The sequence below is a fragment of the Xyrauchen texanus genome, chromosome 50, assembly GCF_025860055.1.
Source record: "Xyrauchen texanus isolate HMW12.3.18 chromosome 50, RBS_HiC_50CHRs, whole genome shotgun sequence".
NCBI classification, from domain to species: Eukaryota; Metazoa; Chordata; class Actinopteri; order Cypriniformes; family Catostomidae; genus Xyrauchen; species Xyrauchen texanus.
Window position 1 is genome coordinate 19823073 of NC_068325.1, and position 10976 is coordinate 19834048.

The window sequence follows — 10976 nt, forward strand, 5'->3', positions numbered from 1 at the left end:
CCCAGACCCTCTAAATATGTCAGTATTGATAATCAACATATCTTTCTCCTTGTTAATATCTGCATAACAACAAATCTCGCCACATCTTCCTATCCTTGTTTGAGGTTTCTTATATTGAAGCAGTTCTACACTTAAAGTTCTCACTACGTCTTGCGATCTTTTTTGATATTTACTCTTTGTGCAGACATAAACCTATTCTTGTTTCCCCTTTTAGACTTGAGTTTTATAATGCTTCATTGTGAAATGTAAGCGCAGCGTAGTTCTAGCAGGAAGACTAGCAGCTGTACATCATCGCACCATTAGCTAGGTAACTCCTAGCCAATCACATGTAAGTCTGCTCACAATCTATCACGTTGCTGTTTCAGTGTGCTAACACGGCAACCTCCTCCACCCCACCACCACTGGTTGAGTCCCGTCCGGCTCCTCGCCCCAGCCTCTTATTGGGGCAGCTGTGGCTCAGGTGGTAGAGCGGGTCAGCCACAAATCCCAAGGTTGGCGGTTCGATTCCTGGCTCACATGACTCCACATGCCGAAGTGTCCTTGGGCAAGATACTGAACCCCAAGTTGCTCCCAATGGCAGGCTAGCACCTTGCATGCAGCTCTGCTGCCATTGGGGTGTGTGAATGGGTGAATGGGTCACAGTGTAAAGCGCTTTGAATACCGTTACGGTTAAATAAGTGCAGACCATTTATCTCCGGCAGGATTTGACAGTTCTGAATACAACTTCTTCACACCGCCAGACGGGGCCAAAACGTTACGCCAAAGAGAGACATTACATTCCTGTTTTATATTCATCAAATAAGTGTAATCTAAAACTTTACTCAAATTTGTGAGTCTTCCTGATAGAAGTTTATTTTAAATCTTGTTTTCTGCATCATGCCAAATCCTCTGTTTTAGAAACTGCATATCAACGTTATGAAGGATGGTCTTTATAAATGTGGTGTAGAGACAATAGTCAATGCTTTTTATAAAATAAGTATTTTTGACTTTATTTGAAAGACCATTTGAAGCTTAAAGTGTAGAATACTGGTATGAAGGTGAGGTTGTGGGGCTCATGTGAGCAATATGAGAAGTGCCTCATCCACCTACATTCTGCATTATAAATTCACCTACTGGTTAACCACACTTTGGTGCAGAACGTCATCCTGCCCAAACCTAAATAACAATTAAATGATTATTAAAGTGAACAGCTTGTTTAATGTATTATTTTGCCATTTCCTCCAATGTATGCGATATCATCTGTAGTTCTAATGTGAGTGCAGTCACCACAATGGGACTTGAAATGATTAACCATTTTACAGTCTAATCACTGTGGTTTTCTTCTTTTCTCTAAAACCAAAGCCCCTTCCTCTTCTCTTCCTTTCTGCTAGAAAAACCGAAGCAGTTTGAGGCCAATGATCTGACTCAGCCATCAGAGATCACTATGATAATCACATTGTAATGGAAACAGAGAAGAAAAACGCACAAGTTCTCACGGTTTTGACAAGTGTAACATGTTTCGGGGCAGAAAGTTGCCATTTGTGCTAATTCGGACTGCAGCATGGCCATGAGCTTAAATTAGGTCACTTTGGCTGAAGCACCTGCCACAAGACTGTCTGTCACATCGGGTTTTGAGTGACCTCAACTTCCTGTCGAGATACAAACCTTTTGCATCATGTAGATGGGGCGTAGATTCCAGAGGGGAGAATGCTTAATGCTACTCCCCAAAGTTGAAGCCAAATCTACACCCTTACTGGTAGATCAAACAGAACAATGTACAAAACCAAATGCACATGGCATGCTGTTGTCCTTGTAGCATAACTTACTGTATTAAGATATTGTTGTATAATCTATAGTCACCAATACATTGAAATTAATTTGTAGAGGGTATTTTAAAAATGCAAAGTGATTCACCAGATCTTCAATATAATTAGCAAATTGCTTCATTCTCTCAAAGTAGCATGTACATCAACGTCCACAAGTTGTTCTTCAGAGAACATTCTGATCTGATTTAGCTGTAACTCTATTAAGCATGGCTACGTCTATAGCGTTAAAGTCATGTACAGTGGTTACACGTTGAAATTTGTTTTCTTAAAATGACTGCATAATCTGAACACAGACACATTGTGTAGAAAGATCCTAGCTGATGTGTGTAAATCTATCAAAGTAGATGATTACTTATCTTCACATATCAATTAGTGAAAATCATTGTTAGCTTGCTAATTACATGTCGGTTGAAACACTTCATCACATAATGAAATGGCCATGCTAAGTCATTTCTTTACATAGTAAACGTTCAACATATTTATGAATCAAAAACCTGTTTTCATACTTACCTCAAGCTCCACTCCCCTTTATATTAATCTTGCACAAAAACGCATAAAATAACACTTCATTTTTGCATTTAATCTCACTATCGAGACCCCTGCAAAGCATGATGGGAAACTGAGATCCCCTTCCCAGTTAAATCAATGCTACATTAACAACACAAAAACTCAAATGGATTCAGTAAACTTCCATTTTACAAATTGAAATGATAGATTGCAATGAAATTGCTAAATTAAGTTGACATAATGTTTTGGAATTGTGATGCTTTAATTAAGTAAATTGAACAAGTAGCAAAAATATATATTTTTTGAGTGATTGAGCATGTTTACATTCACACCAATACAGCAAAAACAAGCAAAAATCTCTTTATTCAAAAAATCAGATAATGGTGAAGACTTGATATCATCAGATTATAATGTGCTTTTGACGTCAATAAGTAAACTATCATGCGCACAACACTTGCAGACATTGGATACGCCGGTAAGAACGGCGGTTATAAACGTCATGACATGTGCTCATGTAAATGGCTAAAACGGTGTTCTTTTATCTGGGTAATGTCATAAACGGATTAAGCATAAACCAATCGACACACAAAAGTTTTGCCAATTTCCCCGATTCCACGTTGCACGTTGACACCTTTACCAGAGTACTTACTGACTTATCCAACGTTTGCAAGTGTTGTGTGCATGAATGTAGAATAAGAGAATAATCTGATGATTTCAAGTCTCATATCAATGCAGTTTTCTTGTGTGGTCTGATTTTTTTATATTTCGATTTTTGCTAGATTTCAGCATATTGGGGTGCATGTAAACACAATCATTGTTTCACTGCTAACTCCTGATGTCATTTGAAGCCGTTTAGGCTGTTCAAATGCAGTTTAATGACACCAGAGGTGTGTACTGCAAATATGGGTTAAGGGGCAGTGGTGGCTTGGTGGTCAAGGCTGACCTGAAGGTCAAGGGGTTCAAGCCCCAACACTGCCATGATGCCACTGTTGGGCCCTTGAGTTAGGCCCTTTACCCCCTCTGCTCCAGCGGTGCCGTACCATGGCTGACCCTGCGCTCTGACGCCAGCTTAGTTGGGATATGTGAAAATTATGGGGCAGTGGTGACTCAGTGGTTGAGGCTCAGGGTTACTGACCAGAAGGTCAGGGGTTCAAGCCCCAGCACCACCAAGATGCCACTGTTGGGCCTTTGAGCAAGGCCCTTAAGCCTATCTGCTCCAGGGATGCTGTATCATGGCTGACCCTGCACTCTGACCCCAGATATGTGAAAACTAATACATTTCACTGTGTATATATATATGCAAAAAACTGTGTATAATGTGTGACAAAAATAAAGGATTCTATTCTATGTTGCAGTCCCAACAGAGTGTGTTATAAGTGAGGGATAATGTGCAATCAGACGGTTTTCGCAAATTAAACCCAGACAGGGTGATCGAGTCTTGTATCAACTTGAAGGGATTTATTTTGCGATAACAACCAGCTGACTGTACATTATCCCGCTTCCTATATGGCTGCTAATAAAATAAATAAATAATGGGCATGAAATATTGATTTGTGTTGAAACTATTATGTGAGAAGAAATCTCTGAACAGATCCACCAATCTGCCCTGCTTTTTTTTGTTGCTATTAAAATACAATTAGCAAATAGCTGCTATAGCTGCGGTAGGCCACCATTTCCTGTTGATCAGAGAGATAATATTCTTTCCAAAAGTGCAATTACATTTATTCTGAGAAATGTAATGTGTGTGCAATATATCGAGCATTGTCACTGTTATGTATTTGACTTGTTATTTTTCAGATAGGCGTGGACATCCATCCAATCCTTAAATCCCACTGGTTCCATGTGACTTCATGATTTGATCTTTTGTCTTTCACAAATATACCTTGATTCTATCATTTGTTTTCTGCTCACCATTAAGATTCAAATTGACTAAACATGCTTGTGTTTTTGAAAGTACAGCAGAGAGAATGGGGCTTTCCCTCCAGTTTTGCGTCTCTGGTTTGTTGAGTCATGTTTGCCAAACACAGATCCCGGATGTACAACATTATCTCCCATCTGTTCCAACAGTATTGTGTTTGCATACTGTGTGATAACAGCATCACATGATCAGATCATTTTGCATCCTTTATTAAAGGGATAGTTCAACTAACAGCTCCTTCTGTGTTCTGCCGAAGAGAGTTCGGAAAAACTTGACATTCAGTAATTGATAGGATATTTCTTTTTGGGTGAACTATCCCTTTAAGTATCATCCGTATCACGGACAACAGACCCTGCCTCTGACACAGACACATTTCAACTTCCCCAGGGAGACTGTATCCAGAACATCCATTAAACCCAATTGATGTTTGTTGATAACGGCAGTTCAAGGAAGGACTTGAACTGCCGTTATGTGGAGTTCTGTTTGGTTTGGGTGGTTTGGAGGTAGATGTCTGAATAATTTTCAGCCTTTCCAATGTTTACGAAAAGCAAGCGTCATAGTTTGTAGTGATTTGGAAGATGGGTTTGGTGTTGGATTTTTTTGCTTTTGAATGATGTGCTAGTTCCTCATTTTAAGACCTCCTTGTTTCCTTTCAAATGAGTTCCTCATTGTATAACAGCCAATTCATGTCAGCTCATGTTGTGAAATGAAAAATGAAGAAGTTGTTAGAGGTACAGGTGAATCTGCATCTCTGTAATTACACTGACACATCAATAGCAGTTTCACATCTTAATCTTGGTCTGTCACTATTTCACTTTCCAAACCGCATCCTGTGTCAGAGGTCTACAGTCTTCATGTGCTCTTTCCAAAGACCCTTTCCTCTACAAATATTGACTGTGTTACTTCAGATCTCTCTTCAAAGAATGGTGCATTCACTTACACGTCACATTTAGACATACTGTACTACTGCAACTCAGGAAACAATACTGTACAAGACAAAATACAAATTCCAAGAAAATCAAACTGCAAGTACCAGGATCAGTTTTTAACCATCAGAAACTCCCCTCCCTCACAGTCTTTCATGCATGCAGTGTGTATGTTCTAAACAAGGGAAGGGAAGCTGGGGGTTTTCATGGAAAGGAGCCAGCTGCCACATATTGAATTACAGTAAACATTACACGAGCCTGTGACGTACATAAAACCACAAGCTTAGAACAGACACACAACAAGCTGTCAATAGCACAACGATACCATTGTTACATAGCAAGGATTAGTTGTTGATTTGTATTACTTCATATACAAATCTAATATACATATACTATATTGTTGCAGGTCAGAGGGCGGGGCCGGGTCGTGATTCCACACACCCTGCCCCTAATCAGGCTAATCAAGCCTCAGAGAGGGATAAAGGCCAACTGGAGACTGCAGTGGGACAGAGAGAGAGATTTACAGACAGCTGTCCGACACCTTTGTGTGTTTGTTTTTTGTTTCAGTTTTATATTAAACTATTATTTATATTGTCAAGCCAGTTCTCGCATCCTTCTTTCCATTGATCCCTTTACACTGGTGCCGAAATCTGGGAAGGAGGAGGGATGTGCCGTAGTAGAGTCTTCTGCACTACCATCCACCCCAACGGAGCCCATCCGCCGGAGGACGGAGGAGCCCGGCCGACTGGAAGCGGAGGAACGGCCGCCGACTGCGAGAGGAGGAGGGGCTCCCAACCAACCATCTGGAGCGGTTACCACTGCCAGGGGCGGCGCAGACCCCTACCGTCCACCAAAAACGCGGTGGGCCATTCCGTCCGAGGAGGCGCGGCTGTCACTGGATGTTTTTTGTTTTCGACACCATTCAGAGTAAATTCTAGAGACTGTTGTGTGTGAAAATCCCAGAAATACTCAAACCAGCCCGTCTAGCCCCAACAATTGGTTATGTTTGAAAGTCGGGTGTTGGTTTATAAGTGCCTTATTAGTTTCACATGTTTTAAACTGTAATTTCCAAACACCTCAGAACATACAACACACTGAACGTGGTTCGTTAGCATCATGCTGCCTTCATGTGCTATCGGAATTATCCAACTTTCCACTTGTGAAGTGGTAGTTACGAGTGCGTAGCGTTCAAGTGCTTTGTTGTCGGAAAGAACAGGAAACATGGACGACGCCAGGTCCATTAGTTCATATTTCTCGAGGAGCTTTTATTTTGACACTATAATACATATTACTCTGTTAGTTTGCTGACGATAATGATAATTGTAGCTTGCTGTTGATTAATTATTTTTTCACCGTGTTAAAATGTACAACATGCATAGAATGGTTGATGATATACATAAATGAAAAAACCAAAATGGCAAGCGCTAACAATTAGCTGTATTTAGAAAAACTGTCATAATTACAACTGAGAAACTCTGAGATGAATTTGATACCCCAGTTTCATTCTGGTTTCATTCATGTGCAACTTCAGAGTGGGAATCTCTATTTATGATAATTCCGTTAGCATGTGAAGGCTGCATTAATATAGGCCTTTCGTTCGTTAGGTATTCTGCCTAATATTCTGCCGTTATACTTCCCGCCTCCTGTTGGGTTCGCCATTTCAGAGTGTGCCATTGCTGTAATGTAGTTTCTGAGCTAGGGGGTGGCCAGGGGTTACCGTGGCTACCATGGATGGAAGCGTGACCACCCTATTGGCCACTTCACTCACAATAGCCATTTTGGTCATTTTTTGTCTTGGGCACAATGGTGGAACCGTCTCTGTACAACTGCAACACTGTATCCACTCCCCTCCATTTTTCTATGCTCATGCCTCTGCTTTCTACATCCTGATGATACGACGATCTGAAAATACTGCCCGAAAATGTCTGTGCCACCACAGACTGAATGCTGGCCCCTGCCCGGCCACCCCTGTGAAACATTCCTGGCTCTGCCCCTGTCATGAAAATAATTGATTTTTCTTTTGAATTAAAGTAATTTAGATAACTATAATGGGCTCATATGACATTCTTACAGAGAATCATGTGGTTTTGATGCAGAAGGCTGTAAGAATCTACGTATTTTAAAACGTTACTGCCACCTTGTGGATGTTGTTATTTCTTCAGAGTGACACCTATATAAAACTACAAAATAAAAACTATAAAAAACTACCTTGTATAATAGTTAGTATAGTATATAAAACATTCAACCATACAATCAAAATATACCCCTTAAAATAGAAATATAGAAATCAAGATAGACACCACTTATTTGGACTTTGCTGCCACCAGGTGGAATATTTGCATCTCTATAATCTAGCATTCGTTCAAGGAAAGTAGGGAAAGTGTTAAACTACATACAAAAATAGAGTTAAACTTACAAAAATATTGCTTAAGTTTAGACAATATATCGCATTGGAGTTTTAACATGTTAACTTAAAAGAACCAGTTGAAAAAATTAGATATTTATGTCATGCTCCAGATCATTCCTAAAAATAATTGTTTACTGTCAGAACAGCTCATAGATTAAGCTATTCTGAACGGGGTAAACAACTTCAGTGTTGGGTCCCTTAATGTACGTTACAACACTTGAGCAAACTATGTGATCTTCTACAACAGCTTCCTGTAATATAACACAAACAACAACAAAAATAAAGAGCGAACAAACTCAGCTCAGAACAAACAGCTGTAGGAGGGGGGAAATACTCTGAAAATAACACTGACATTGTGCAAATTCAATAAATAATAAAGACAACATTATAATGTAAGACGTATATACCCCCAAAACTGCATTGCTCTATAAGTAGTACATACTGTACTATTATATACTATACACTATACTTATAATATACTATACTATATACTATACTTATACTACCCTACAATACTATTCTTATACTATATATTATATACTATACTTATACTATAATTTAATATACTATACTATACACTATACTATACTTAAACTATATTATAATATATATTATATACTATACTTATACTATACTATTCTTATACACTTTACTATATACTATACTATACTTATACTATAATATACTATAATTATATACTTTACTATATACTATACTTATACTATATACTATTCACTATACTACACTATACTTATACCATACTATTCACTATACTTATACTATACTATATACTATATTATTCACTATACTACACAATACTTATACTATACACTATACTATTCACTATACTTATACTATACTAAATACTGTTCACTATACTACACTATACTTATACTATACTATATACTATTCACTATACTACAATATACTTATACTATATACTATTCACTATACTTATACTATACTATATACTATACACTATACTATACTTATACTATACTATATACTATTCACTATACTACACTATACTTATACTATACTATATACCACACTATACTTATACTATACTATATACTATTCACTATACTACACTATACTTATACTATACTATATACTATATACTATTCACTATACTTATACTATATACTATTCACTATACTTATACTATACTATATACTATTCACTATACTACACTATACATATACTATACTATATACCACACTATACTTATACTATACTATATACTATTCACTATACTACACTATACTTATACTACACTATACTTATACTATATATTATTCACTATACTTATACTATTCTATATACTATTCACTATACTACACTATACTTATACTATTCTATATACTATTCACTATACTACACTATACTTATACTATTCTATATACTATTCACTATACTACACTATACTTATACTATTCTATATACTATTCACTATACTACACTATACGTATACTATTCTATATACTATTCACTATACTACACTATACTTATTCTATACTATATACTATTCACTATACTACACTATACTTATACTATTCTATACACTATTCTACACTATACTTATACTATACTATATACTATTCACTATACTTATTCTATACTATATACCATTCACTATACTTATACTACACTATATACTATTCACTATACTACACTATACTTATTCTATACTATACTATTCACTATACTACACTATACTTATACTACACTATATACTATTCACTATACTACACTATACTTATTCTATACTATATACTATTCACTATACTACACTATACTTATACTACACTATATACTATTCACTATACTACACTATACTTATTCTATACTATATACTATTCACTATACTACACTATACTTATACTACACTATATACTATTCACTATACTACACTATACTTATTCTATGTTATATACTATTCACTATACTACACTATACTTATTCTATACTATATACTATTCACTATACTACACTATACTTATACTACACTATATACTATTCACTATACTACACTATACTTATACTATTCACTATACTACACTATACTTATACTATACTATATACTATTCACTATACTACACTATACTTATTCTATACTATACTATTCACTATACTACACTATACTTATACTACACTATATACTATTCACTATACTACACTATACTTATTCTATACTATATACTATTCACTATACTACACTATACTTATACTATTCACTATACTACACTATACTTATACTATACTATATACTATTCACTATACTACACTATACTTATTCTATACTATATACTATTCACTATACTACACTATACTTATACTATATACTATTCACTATACTACACTATACTTATTCTATACTATACTATTCACTATACTTATACTATTCACTATACTATATACTATTCACTATACTACACTATACTTATTCTATACTATACTATTCACTATACTACACTATACTTATACTACACTATATACTATTCACTATACTACACTATACTTTTTCTATACTATATACTATTCACTATACTACACTATACTTATACTATTCACTATACTACACTATACTTATACTACACTATATACTATTCACTATACTACACTATACTTATTCTATACTATACTATTCACTATACTACACTATACTTATTCTATACTATATACTATTCACTATACTACACTATACTTATACTACACTATATACTATTCACTATACTACACTATACTTATACTATTCACTATACGACACTATACTTATACTATACTATATACTATTCACTATGCTACACTATACTTATACTATACTATACCATTAGGCACATTTTTTATCAGTACACTTGCCCCTTGTCTTTTTTTTCATATTTCCAGAGGAGGAATATCCCAGCGATGATTGCCAGAACCACTGGTATCACAAATAAAAATTATAAACGCCTTTCTTAAAGATGAAAGAGAGCAACTCTTACATATAGCTTAACATCAATATAAGAGAAGTCTTCTGTCATTTTGTATAACCAGAAAATAAAACTATAATGAAATTCAGCTATTTTAACTATTGTTACAGATTTAGAGGTATAGAGCAACTCAGTAAACGGTCATTAACTGCTGACAATACCTGGACACGTCTGACAGTCTTCAGTAATGTTGAGATGTTTGGTCAGGTTGGTGAATGAATTGGACACTACACAACTGTAGATGTTGTTCTCCTGATATTCCACCTCCAGAGGTAGAGAGAGACTGCTGTTGAGATCAGACACACTGATGGAGGACAATAAACTGTTTCCTTTGTACCAGGAGAGAGTCACGTGTGTCATGTATGCCGGGAATCGAACCGCCAACCCTGTGATTAGCAGCCGACCTGCTCTACCACTGGGGCCACAGCCGCCCCAGGTGTG